This window comes from Nicotiana attenuata, chromosome 9 (assembly GCF_001879085.1).
Source record: "Nicotiana attenuata strain UT chromosome 9, NIATTr2, whole genome shotgun sequence".
NCBI lineage: Eukaryota > Viridiplantae > Streptophyta > Magnoliopsida > Solanales > Solanaceae > Nicotiana > Nicotiana attenuata.
Genome location: NC_031997.1, coordinates 20,276,031 through 20,290,523, shown reverse-complemented (window position 1 = coordinate 20,290,523; position 14,493 = coordinate 20,276,031).

Below are 14,493 nucleotides of genomic sequence, written 5' to 3'. Positions count from 1 at the left end.
CTTGTGCCAAGTAACCTATCTGTAAGACCTCAAGTAAGGCATGTTCAAATTTATAAGACCTTACAAAAGGCATAATCCCGATCTTAAAGTTAAGGCAATATATTCGAACTTGTAAGACCCCTAAAAAGGCATACCCTCGATATAGACGCCGAAGCTACTTCACTCGGGGACTAAAAGGCTACGGCCAAATACAATGACTACGGTCACAAGGCTGTACCAGCAAAATTAACGCGACTCCGGGACGCCCGACCGTCGCCATAAAATTCACAGGCCTTTAAATTACTTCGAAAATACTTCGAAAAGAACCGGTTAATCAGGCTACCCTCGGCATAAGCAAAAGAGCTTCGAACATATCAGCTCCAAACAAAAGGCTTCGAAATAATTCAGCCACCGAGCGAAACCTCCCGAGGTGCTCATTCATTGCTGCATAACGGCTCACAATCGAGGTTCTTATCGAACTGTCAAAGAGTCGGGCGAACACAAAAACTTCAAAAAGTCTTTAACGAGGGAAAAATAAGGCCTACATTAGAGGGCGTACCGACCCAATGCGTAAGAGCCTAAGCGCCAGCCAATATTAAAGGTCGTACCGACCCGACGCATAAGAGCCTAAGCGCCAGCCTATATTAGAGGGCGTAGCGACCCAATGCGTAAGAGCCTAAGCGCCAGCCTATGTTAGAGGTCGTACCGACCCAACGCGTAAGAGCCTAGGAGCCAGCCTAAAATTGAAAAACTCAAGGGTCGATAAGCTTTAGTTGAAACCCGACTCGAAGACTGAGCCCGAAACAGTTAACTAAAAAGCGCCTAAGGGCAAATGCGTAAGAGCCTATGGGCCAGCCCAACAAGCCTTAGGGCCAATTTGTAAACATAAAGGTTTTACCTCGAAGGCCAATTCATCTGGCTAATCACCGACGAATGTCAAAATTCAAGACAAAGAAAGACATACTCAAGAAAAGAGAAATTCACGAAAAGAGAAAACCAAAAGGCTTCCTTCTATGTATATGTGAAAAAATACATTCATTTACAATGTTCTCTAAGAGCATTATACACAAGGAAAGGCACTTCCCCTCGGGGACTACGGCTCCATCAGCCTCTTCCTCATTATCCTCGGCATCAGACACGAGGAACTTGGCATCGTATTCATCCGCCTTGGCCTGCGCTATCTCCTCCGAGAGATCGAAGCCCCTAGCATGGATCTCCTCGAGGATTTCCCTCCGGGATTTGCACCGGGCATATTCATCGCTTCTGCTCTCCCGATCGAAAGCCCCTCTCAACTCATCCCGAGCATCGACAGCGTCTTTTAAATAGACATCCACTTTCTTGTCAGCCTTAGCTCGAATCTCTTCAGCTTCAGCCCGGGCGTCCGCCACCTCGGCCTTCATCTTCAAAAGGTCAGACTCGAGCCTTGTAATCATGCTCATCTGGACCGAGTTGTTTTCACGAGCATTCCGGAGTTGCACCTCGAGGGCAGAAGCCTTGGCCAAAGAGTTCTTCTTGGCCGCAACTTGGGCATCTGCTTGAGCCTTTAGCTCATTACACTCATACTTGGCCTGACCAAATTCACCACAAAGGCGTTCCAGGTCTTCCGTCTTTCTCTGCAACTGAAGTATCAAATTATTAATCTCCGAGGGAAGAAGAAGAAGCGTGCATCCCCTCGAAACAAAGGTTACCTGTCTCTCGAGGTACCTTTCGTAGTCCCGGCTTCGACCCGCCTTGTACCACAGGTATACCAACTCCTTCACTCTTTTGTCACAAAGAAGCCTGAGGTATTTCTCCCCGTCCAAGGCTTTTCGCAACCCGGCTTCACGGCGGAGTAGCTTGGACTTGAGCTTGTCAAAGGCCTATGAAAAAGAAGCTCAGTAAGAAAATGAAAGCGCAAAACTGAAAAACCAATACAATCGAACAAAACTCACCACAGAACAGAGCCGCTAAGCCTCCTCAAAAGTTGAGCGCACATTTACTGGCCTGGTCTCATTGGCCCCAGTAGAACCGCTCCTAATAGGAATGTGATCGTTCGAGACCCCTCTTGATTTAGGCGGCCCCTGACCTCGAACATCCCTCGAAGTACCTTCGATCGGAGAGGAAGACGGCAGCAGAAAACCTGTATCCCTCGAAGTACCTTCGACGGGAGAAGAAGATAGCGGTGGAAGATCCTTGTCCTCGAAGTACCTTCGACCGGGGAAGAAGACGGTGGCAAAAGAGGATTCACCTCCCCGAGGCTAGAAATCTCTAGTATTGCAGGCTCAGCTGCCCCAGGATGTCCCTCGGCTCGAGCCGTCAATGTGTGGCCACTCCTTTCTGCTGCGCCAATGTTCGCACAACGGCCGTCAAGTACACGATCAACTTCAACGGGTTCATCTCCTTTTCGCCTTCGGGCTGACCCTGCTTCACTACAAATCTCCTCGCCCATCGAGGATTCCTTACGCTTGTTATCACTCTTAGGCCCCGAGGTCGATGATCCTCCCTCCTCTCCAAGTGGACACGGCCTCATCTAGAGAATTCTCCGACGCCTGCAGTAAAGAAATTAGGAAACACCAAGGAAATATTCTTTAAATAGAAGAATCACGCGGTACTCACCGTGGTGTTTTGCCTCCCATCTACCCTGCGACAGGTCTCACCACTTACGCCCATTGTAGGTCGAGCGAGCTACCAGCTTCCAAGCCTAATTCGCCAGGTCGGGTACCTCGTATGGCATCCACGGGATTGCTGTAAAAAAGAAAAGGAAAACATCTTTATGAAGTTCGCCTCCACCATGAACGAAAATGACAAAAACACGAAGTGTACCACTTACGTGTGAAATTCCATTTCTCAGGAAATGGCAGGAATTCCATGGGGATAATATCGACAGTCCGTACTCAAAAAAATCGACTCATCCACCCCCGGTTCCCATCTTCTTCTTCATCGGCAACAAAGGGCCTGATGGATCGACATCGTAAACTTATCAGGCCTCGATAATGAAAGGGCCGGTACAATCTGATAAGATGGCTAAGGGTGAACTCAAGCCCAGCTTCCTCCACAAAGAACCCCATCATCAATACTATTCTCCAGAACGACGGGATAACCTGTGCCAAGGTAGGCCGATATCTTTGATAGAAGTCAAGCACGACTCTATCGAGAGGGCCCAACGTAAAAGGGTACGTGTATACGTTCAAAAACCCCTCTACATGAGCCATGATGTTCTCTTCTGGGGAAGGTACCTACAGTACCACCTTTTCTCCCCATCCGCAGTCTCTCCTTACTGTCTCGAGGTGTTCCTCTCCTATTGATGAAATGGACCTCGATGCATGCTCCCAATGGCCCTGAACATTGGGAGGTCTCTCTAAAGTCACTCCTCGAAATGAAACATCTCGAGGTTGGATCGCCGGAAGCAGGCAGTGTACCACCGACCGAGCAGGAAGCAGAGGCGGAACTCTCCTCTTCTTGGTGAACGGGCTTGGGCATAGCAGCCATAACTATGGTGAAACAAGAAAAGGGAAATGAGAGCTTAGGCGAAAGCTTCGAATTAAAATGGTGAAAGAGCTGACGCAAGGAAGGAGAATTCTATGAAAGGGATAGCTGCTTAAAATAGCGGAATCCTCGAATAAGAGGAAAGCAAACTCATATATAGGGCAAGCGGTGACTGTCCGCCTACTCTAAAGGCCAGTTAATTCTGACTAGGCCATTATCACTTTGGGAGAAGTGTACCGGCAGAACCACCTCGGTCACTTCATGGCCATACGAATGATGTTGTCGTACAACGTTCGAGGGGTCACCGATCCCCGTATCAACCTAGCCTCAAGATGATGCCCGATCTCGAGGATTTCTATTGCAATAATGATGGGCTCTAAGGAGCTATCCACATAAACCTAGCCTCGAGATGGTGCCCGATCTCGAGGGTCTCTGCTATTACAAATGCGGGTCATTCACCCGATTCTTTGGCCCTCGGGATACCTAAGTCTGTGTCAGTTCTCGTCTGAGGATTATTAATAAAGCCTCAAGGCTATCTTTATTTCAAGTTCAAATGATCGCTTGATTACTAAGCCCAAGGGCCCCCCGAGTTTGAGTGTATCCTCGCTCGGGACTATTTGCGAAAGCCTAAGGGATATGTTTATTTTCGGATGATCAAAGCGAACTTTCGCTCGGGGACTATCAACGGTGCCTAAAAGGGCTTAGTTTTATTTTGAAAAAAATTTGAGGCCTTGCTCTCGTTCAATTAGAACTCGGAAGTCCCGACGGCCTAAGTTTGTATCAGATCAATCCAGACTTAGTCCGAGGAATGGCAAAGTGTTTCAGGGGATATCGTATCAACCAATCGAGAACCAAAAAAATTCCTATGTCTGAGTCCAGTATTCGGACTGGTCGATAAAGTCACATGGTTGGATTTTTCGCAAACACAGGCAAAGGGGAATCCAGTACAAGACAAAAGCAAATTGAAGAAACTATTGTATTAATAAGCGACGATTACAAAAGCCCACGAGGGGTCCTTACACAGAAACAAAGAAGCAAAAAACAACAACTAAAGAGCCTAAACTACTTTCGAGGGTACATCTTCGAACGCGACATCTACGAAAGTCGTTCCCTCTAGGATCCCATGTCGATCTTCAGAGCTATATCTTTGAGAGACTCCTCCGAGATAGCTATAGCCTATCAAAGAGCAAAAGCTTTTAACAAGCAGGAAAAATTGTGGCTTGGTGAAAATTTGGCGAGTACGGGTCTCGTCAGCACTGCTATTGTGAAGCCACTTCTTGAGACATTGCACCGGTGTGGGATGCAAAATTTAGTAGATAATGCCACCTCACTCCATGGAAAGCAAAAGGAATGAGGTGCCACACTAGGTTGAAGTTAAGAGAGATGAGCAGCAGTTCACGGTCCACATATCCTTTGATACGGGGATAATTTTAAGCCCCTCTCTCATTATTCGTGCCAACAACAACAACAACGACAACAAACCAGTGGGATCCCACTCAGTAGGGAAAAACTCTGGAAAAGAGCCATGGTACAACTGGCAAAACTGCTGCCGTGTGACCTTATGGTCACAGGCTTGAACCATGGAAATTAGAGTTTGGATGAGGATGAAGAGAAGAAAAGGGTTAAAGGCTGTTGAAGAATGACTGGGTGAAATTTTGGTTCAAGTAACCCCCCCATTTATAGAAAGGTAGAAACGTATCAACAAGCGTAATCAATGCTTTTTGGGAAACAGATCAGCGACGATATCACCGCTTTTTTGGGAAAGTAAACTGACAATGTATTAGACTCTTTTGGGAAGATGAACTGATGGGATGTTTTCAGTCATCACGAAAGCTTACGTCATAAGAATGACGCCATCGTGAGAGGCCTGAGAAAAGTCGATGTCAAAGTTGTTTCATATCATTCTATTCTAAGAAACGCGGGGACTATCTGTATACGGCTAAAATCGGAGAGTCCGATTTTTACGATCGTCGTGGCATTCCATAGCCCGTCTCCAGAAGGTTTGAGGCGCAACTCGAGGTTCAACCCCGAGGGTTTCTTAGCTCGACCTCGGGGCAGCACAAATAGGTGGCTACCATGGACAAGCGGGAGGTTTCCAAGGCACGTGACCAAAGCTGACAATACCTACAAGAGTAGTACTAGTCTGTACCAGACTAGTAAATAGCTGTACCAGCTGTGAATCTTTGTAATAAATGCGTATGTACCATATTGGGATTCTCCCTCCTATATAAAGGGGACCCTTGTCATTTTGTAACACACATGATATTGAATACAAGAAAAAGAACATTCTCTGTTCTCTAACTTAAACATATTCTCCCTTGATTTTATTGCTTACATTTATTATCTTGCTTACATTTATTGCGTTTTATTGATTGTTCTTCACTTGTTACTCATCATTGATCATAAAGAGCCCCAATCAAAGCTCTTAGAACTTTTAGTCCTTCATCGGCTGTATGCAGTCCAACGCTCTAGCCTCACCTCGAGGCCCCGTATAGGCTAACTCGAGACCCCGACTCTCGGTCACTCGATTTGCTTGTCACGCTATCTTCAAGCTCTTATCTTATTTTCTAGTCTCACACTTAGCATCTACTGCTTAACAACTAGCATAAAAATAAATCACGCATTTTTAGAACCACAAAATTAAATTTAATTGTAATTACCATTTTCAAGGTAAACAATTATAGGAGCGGAGTAATTTTTGTATATTAAAGTTTTGAATTGTCTTTAGTGCCACGCAAGAAGAGTAGAGCCGTCAAAATGGGCTTGGCCTGTGAGGCCAGCCCAACCCAGCCCGCTACTTGGGTAGGGTTGGGCTAGGATTTTTTGAGCGCATTTAAAACTGAGTCTTACAAGCCCAGCCCAAGTCAGCCCACTGGCCCTTGAGGCTTGACCGAGGCTGGGCCTGGGCCGGCTCGTGGGCCAAAATTAACTAAATTCAAATTAATTACTATTTAATATTTAAAAAAGTAAAAAGTAAAAAAACTATTAACTATAATCCCCAGTCCCCAATCCTAAATTGCTCATTTACCTTTCCATATCAACTAGAATTTAGATTTTTGACATGCATGTAATATGACAAAATTAGTTTTTCTTTTGCTTAATTAATAACGAACATGAAAAGTCTTAAGTAGCCAATAAAATCTTTTCTCAAAAGAAAATATTACTTTAAGTGGCCAATGATCAGTTTAGATTACTTTAATATATTATCAATATTTAAACTACTCATCAGTATAGATAAAGATCAGTTTTAAATACAAAAAAAAAATTGACCACTAGCAAATTTCAAGAATTTTAAAATTTTTATGGACTATAATGATGAAATCAACAATTGATGTTAAGCCTACATTAAAAAACCTCAGCATATAAACTTATTAAACTAATCCCTGAATCTGAGGAAAATGAAAGAAAGGTATTAAGAAAATATTCATGTAACTTTAAAAAAGAAGAGCAGAGATATAGAGGATTTGCATTTCAATTACGAGATTCCTCGTCAAATATTAATATTTTTGTACGCTCTAAGCAAATAGAAGTTGTTTACATGATTAATTGACTATGTCACGAAAAAATATTTAAGGATTTAAAAAAAAATTTGAAAAAAGAAATTGAAGGGTCGGCCTGCCCTAGCCCGCGGCCCTCTTAGGGCTGGGTTGGGCTGGCCATTTTAAGGCCCATTCATATGTCGGCCCGTCTCGTCCTAGCCCGCCAAATTTAAAAGCCCACGAGGCTTGGGCTGGGCTGGCCCGTTTTGACAGCTCTAAAGAAGAGGAATAGAATTTTTAGTAAAAATTGCACGGGGCGCCCTATTTGGTCGTCCCCATTTAACCTATACCCATTTTTTTTAAACATTTAACTTGTACCCATTTTTTAAACAACTTCAGCTCCTTTCTCCTCCTCCTTCTCCTCCTTCGTTTTCTTCTTCTTCTTTTTTTTTTTAATTCCAGTTATTAGTTTTAGTCCACTATTTAACTTGCTCACATTCCTTAATCCTTCCTTTGCTAAATCTCAGCTTGTAAAATGGATTTTCTACTGCTTTTGATTCACATGCATAATCCGCCTCAAATTTTCCTAAAAATTGAGAAGTTACACTAAATTCTTCAAATTACAAGCTCCAACAAAAAAGTGAAACTTCACCATACAACTCGGAAACAAAGTTTAACCCACAATATATACACTGTGCTTCAGTAGTAGTGGAAATCAATGATTTTCTGAAATTAAATCTGAATATATATATATGAGAAAAGTGCGTACAGTGCACAAACTGGAGAAGGTCAGAGAGCTGAAGCTGGAGTCCTTAAGGCCAGAAGTTGAAAAGGAAATTACCAAAGTGAACAAAGAACGCGCATTGAAGGAACAGAATTGTCTAAACAATCTGAGAAAAGCGCAAGATGTTTCACACGCATCATCGTCTAGGTTACAAAGAATAGCTGAAGTTTCCCGGTTACAAAAGAAAAACTTTAGCTCTAGAGCGGGTACAATTGTGTCATAATCGCGCCACTTAGGCCAACTGCACCTTTTAATAGTCCTAACACGATGTCTCGACTACTAGGGAAATTCTTGACACAAGTAACAGTTGCACCAGTAATTGCAAATGACTGAGAATATGGACCAATGCGTATATACAAACACATTTCCCAAACATGGGGTTTTGAAATTCGTCCCGTTACAGCCAACCATATCAAGAAGTAACCAAAAAAGTTCAAGATTGCACCTATAGCAAGAACTCCCAAGGTGGTATAATTTCCATAATTAAACCAGCAATTATGGCTAAGTTTCCCGGTTACAAAGACAAAAATTTTAGCTCTAGAGCTGAAGTTTCCCGGTTACAAAAGAAAAACTTCAGCTCTAGAGCTAAAGTTTTTATTTTATAACTGGCGAACTTAAGTTTTAGAGCTGAAGTTTTTATTTTATAACTGAAGTTTTTATTTTAAAAAATATATTCAATCTTAAATATATCTACTTTAGTTGTAACCATTTCTATGTGCCTTTTGCCATCTCCATGCTATAGATAAACTCTCTTCAAGTGTGTATCTCAGATCGGAAGAGCNCAAGTGTGTATCTCGCGATCCAATTTAGTTCACGCCTGATTTTGGACGGATCACTATAGACTTCAGCATAATCTCCTGGACGTCGTGTGAGATATTCAATCTTTATGTCCACTCCTATAGCCCTTTTACAAGTTTCGACGAATTGTTTCACTAAACTACATGTAGTAACAAAGCATGTAATAAAAATTTAAACACTTGCAGATAAAATAGAGTATGTATAATATTGCAGTGATAAAAGGTCAAATGATTTTTACCTTTTCCTGTCCCGACGTTGTAAATACCAACTTTGCTAGGTTTTGCATGCTCTAATGCTTTTACATGAGCATCAATTAAGTCAGTTACATCAATGTAGTCTCTTATACACGTTCCGTCGGGTGTGTTGTAATCTACTCCTCTTATCTGCAGTTCACCATGTAGAAGAAAAGATTCACTTATACACAATGACGTCCCGTTACAGCCAACCATATCATGAAGTAACCAAAAAAGTTCAAGATTGCACCTATAGCAAGAACTGCCCAAGGTGGTATAATTTCCATAATTAAACCAGCAATTATGGCTAAGTTTCCCGATTACAAAGACAAAAACTTTAGCTCTAGAGCTAAAGTTTCCTGGTTACAAAAGTTTTATTTTATAACTGGCGAACTTCAGCTCTAGAGCTGAAGTTTTTATTTTATAACTGGCGAACTTCAGCTGAAGTTTCCCGGTTACAAAAGAAAAACTTCAGCTCTAGAGCTGAATTTCAGGCTCGGCTGCTAAAATGCTGAAGTTTTGCGTGATTGCCTTTGCTACTTCAGCCCCGTATGCTGAAGTTATGCGAAAAAGCGGGTACGCTTGCAATTTTTTTTGCAAAGCGGGCACAAGTTAAAACGTGACAAACAAAAACGGGTATAGATGCAAAAGCCCCGAATTTTTAACGAAATAGGCAGATCCAAATTCGCAAATTCACATTCTCATTCTTGCTCAATATTATATTGTATATTCATATTCTTGTTCTTTTTTCTTTTGCTTAAAAAAAACTCTAATTTCTCATTCGGCCGACTATGGAGCAGGCGATCCCACTTCACTGATATTACCGATGACAATAGCTGTAGGGGGTGGCACGGTGGTTGTATCCTCGTTGCGGCCTAAATATTGGTTGAAGTAACGAGCTGTTGCAGGTGGTTTGGGACAAATTGGTGGACCAACTGGTTGACAAGGTGCTCCATTCTTCATATCACAGCGGCAAATCCAATAAGGAAGTCCTCCTCCTGGTGCTACGCAATAGGAATACACTAATCCAATGCCTCTGTAGCACGGTCGACAAGTTTCAGCGCATGCATTTTTATCAGGGCAACCACCCGGTGTGCTGTCTAAATAGCAAGCTTCTGCTGATGGTACCATACTTTTCACTACCATAAAAAGAAGGAAAAACAGGTTCAAATTAAAATTCCAAACAAAAATTTCGATTATCTTATCTTAAGGTACCTACTATTACTAGTAGTATTTATTGACTTTTTGTGAGATTTCTTTTAAAAAGTGTTAGTAGTTTGTTGCATTCAATTAGTGTGCTTAACAGTTAATGAAATGAGTGAAAGCAATGGAATATCAGGTTTTTAAATTTCAGAAATAAAGAAATACTAATTATATTAACTACAAGTTGATAATTTCTTTCATTGATTCCTAAACTTTAGTGGGTAGAGTTACTGTTATACTATGTGCTAGTGTGAGCTAGAATAACAAATACTCAATGTAATAGTTAAAGTGATGGAAGCTGAGTCGGAGCTTAAAACACACCACTATATTAATTAACATAAAAGCAAAGAGAGAGGAGCTAGTTTGTGACATGTACCTGAGAGGTATATCAGCAAAACCAGAGTCAAAGTGGAGTACATAGCCATTTTGAACTGCTTGAATTAAAAACCAAACTGTTTTAAAGAGTGTCTTGGAATTTCAATTAGCTAAGGAGACTTTTATAGGCAAATTTTTGGAGATTATCTGAATCGGAGATATGAACAAAGTATTAAATGTGTTTCTTATTTCTTACTATAAATTTCAAATTCTTTTAGATTTTAGGAAAAGAATGGGATTAATGTGGTATTCCTTTTTTTTTTTTTTAACTTTTCCAGGAAAGAAGGTAACGCAAGTAGCAAATGCAATATCTAATTTTTCTATTGGATCGAAGAGGAGTTTAATTTAAGATTGGGATCAAGTGTGACTATCTTTACTTTTCACGAATATAAAAATAAAATAAAATGAAGCAAACTAGCAATTTTATCTTTACACTATACTGGAAAAAAATATTAGAGGCCAAATACTCTTATAATCTAAAAGAACACTCATTAGTTTAGTTTTTAATTATGTCAATTCTCGCACAAAGATGCAAGTGATATGACTTCAAGAAAAGACTGTTCGCACTCAATACATACATTAAATTAAAACAATTCGGATAAGTATTTCCGATGTGATCTCTGCCAAACACACTAGTCTAGGAGATTATTGCATATGAGAGTGTTTGGAATGGCCTAAAGCTGGTCAACTTATTTGGTCAAAACAATTGGTCAAAAAGCATAAGTTGAGGTTGCTCAACTTATTTGGTCAAACCAATGATTTTACTTTGTTTACCTAGTATTTACTTATAGTCCCTAAAATATCTTTCACTACTCCTTCATATTGTCTTGCCTGATCAAATATAGACGGCTTCTTCGTCGAGCCCAGATCTTTTTTTTAACCAAGCATATTAGGTTGTCAAATTATTAACTTGTAAGATTTCATTTCATTTCATTTCTTCTGGTGACTCTGGTTTTCACGAAGCAATCTGCCGATTAATTTTCTTTTTTAATACGAAGCATTCTAATGCATCTAGTCTCCCATTCAAATGACATAAAATAGAAGGATTTATAAGAAATTAACTCCTTGAGTGGACTTGTATAATGAAGTTTACTTTTTGAAATTCTATTCATAGATTGAAACGTTACAGGCTAAATACTGAGCAAAATACAATTCATTATGTAATTTCAAGAAATATTGTATATCTATTTAAAATAATCTTATCTATTCAATTTTAAAATTAAAGAGAATATTTTATTTGAATCAATTTAAAATTAAAAATCTTATAATAATAAGCTATTTTTAGTATTAACAACTTTAATGGTACTTTAGTCATTTTAACGGGAAAAAAATATTCTTCGGTCCTTTTTTACATACCTATACACTATTGGAAACTTTATTACCAAAATTGTCCATATTTTGTTATTTACCCGACCTACACAAGTATTATCTACAAAATATATACATTCCACCTTAAAAGGCTCCCAATCCATTATTAGTGCCTTCAATCAAGAGATTTAATTACACTCTTTTCCTCTCTTTTTTCTCCTCTTCTCTTTCCTACGGACATCACATTTGAAATAGCCACATTCTCTGGATCTTCCCAGACAAAGACTGTTTTCTGCTACTTTTGAATTTTTTTTTCTTCTCTTTTTCCTTGTAGCAAATCTCATAAGCATCAGCAATGGCAATATTTATCAAATTATATACAATAATGTCATTTCAGAATAAGGTCATGAATGCATATAGGAATAACACCAAGCAATATTAACAGCTTGTTTGGATGATGGTTATGTATTGTATTGTATCGTATTGTTACATTAAATATGATGTTTGTTTTGCTTGTTACTTAAATTTTATTGTATCGTACCATTAAATCCGTCGTTACGTAACAACGAAATGTGCCACTTTATGTAACGACCGATTTGGTGTGGTTGCGTCGTTATCTTGTCTTTTTATCTCATTTCACCCTTCACTCTTATTAAATAATTATTTTATCATTTACTCTACCTTTTTATATAATAAATTCACCTTGTATCATAATTTTTCTTTATAATATTGCAAATTTATTCTTCATATTGCTGGTGCATGATATCATGAAATAACAACAAACGATACAATCTATCCGAACATTGTATTTATCAAATGATACAGTACAATATAATACAATACGATACGATACATTATGAAACGACGTGTAACAACCATCCAAACAAGCTGTAATGGAATCCAACTACAGAAAAATTGGTTATAAATTATTGATGCAACTTCATTAAATATATATGTGCTACCATAAGACGTTCGGCACAGTTTATGTACGTATCTATAAGCTTAGATACTTCATGTTATAAACTGTCATCAGTGTATGAGTAAATGTAAGTTGTACTTTGAAATTTTCTGTTCCAAACTTGTAATTAGCATTTTTTTTGAGACTAATGTAATAAATTTTGATGTAAGCGTAAAAACTTCTCTTTTTGGACGGTCAACTTATTCATCTTCATCATCGTCATTCTTTCCATTCCTTCCTATTTCATTCTAGAATAGACAAATAGTACTAAAATAATAAGTGAAATAATCGTCATCTTGTTAGATTATTGTACGTGCAACGAAATCAATTTCAATACTCACATGTATCAAATTTCATACAACTAATTATATATTATACAACTTATCTACAACTTTCACACATGATTTCTACCCAGTTAAATACAACTACAATATCATACAACTTAAATAAAAATTTTATATAATTTTTATACAATATGTCTTTTGTATATTTTGTATCTGATTTATACATAGTAAAAAATAAATTTCATACAACTAATTATATATTATACAACTTATCTACAACTTTCATACATTGTTTCTACCCTGTTTTATACAACTACAATATCATTCAACTTAAATACAATTTTTATACAATATTGTTCAACTTTCATACAATATTTAAATAAAAAATATATACAAACAACAGAATACAATTTTTCTACAACTTTACTACAAATTCGTAAGTATAATGTATGTCATGTCTTCTTCTTCTTCTTCTTCTTCTTCTTCTTCTTCTTCTTCTTCTTCTTCTTCTTCTTCGACTTCTTCTTCTTCTTCTTCTTCGAGTTCTTCTTCTTCTTCTTCTTCTTCTTCTTCTTCTTCGAGTTCTTCTTCTTCTTCTTCTTCTTCTTCTTCTTCGAGTTCTTCTTCTTCTTCTTCTTCTTCTTCTTCTTCTTCTTCTTCTTCTTCTTCTTCTTCTTCTTCTTCGAGTTTCAATATGTAATTCAGCCAAAATCAAGTCTAATCTTCACCAAAATACCCTCAAAATTGAGATATAAACTCCAAACCATATTCCAAATTATTTGCAACGACACCCAATCGAAACAAATAATGGTTTTTGAAAACCCAAATTCGAATTCAAAGCTTTTTAATGGCTGTCAATGGTGGAATTGCTGCTCTCTTTTTCTTTGCTTTACATTACTGGAATTAGGGATTGAGAGATAGAGAGAGACATAAAAGAATTCCCAATTGTTTACACCCAATTTAAATAAATAATATGTTTTAAAAACCCAAATTCGAATTCAAAGCTTTTTAATGGCTGTCAATGGTGGAATTGCTGCTCTATTTTTCTTTGCTCTACATTACTGGAATTAGGGATTGAGAGAGAGAGAGAGAGAGAGAGAGAGAGAGAGAGAGAACTAGAATTAGCTACGAACGTCGTCGCTAAATCGCCCGTAGCTAGCAGATTTTTTTGATAATCTGTCGCTAATCTATCGCTAAATGATATTAGAGACGAATTTTTCTGTTTAGCTACAGAATTTATTCGTCGCTAAAACAAGATATTTTTAGTAATGGAGAGAGAGAGCAGGAGGGAGAGAGAGAGAGACGGAGAGAGAGCACACGAGGGAGAGAGAATAAGAATTGAAAATAATTGATTCCTAATATAAAGGGATACTCATTTAATTCCTAAAGTGTATATAATTGGTAAATTTGTATATAGGATGTAATTAAAGTGAAACTTGAGTAGGGAGAATAATAAAGTTTCCAAAAGTGTACATGTATGTAAAAATTTCTTTATTCAAACACTTTAAATTTTCTTTGATTGGTTCAACCGTCTCTTTAATGACGTTAAGAGGACCTAAACTTGTAAGACGGATCTAAACGAACAATATTGATAGCAACTGGATTAGTTTGATATTGAGACATAAAT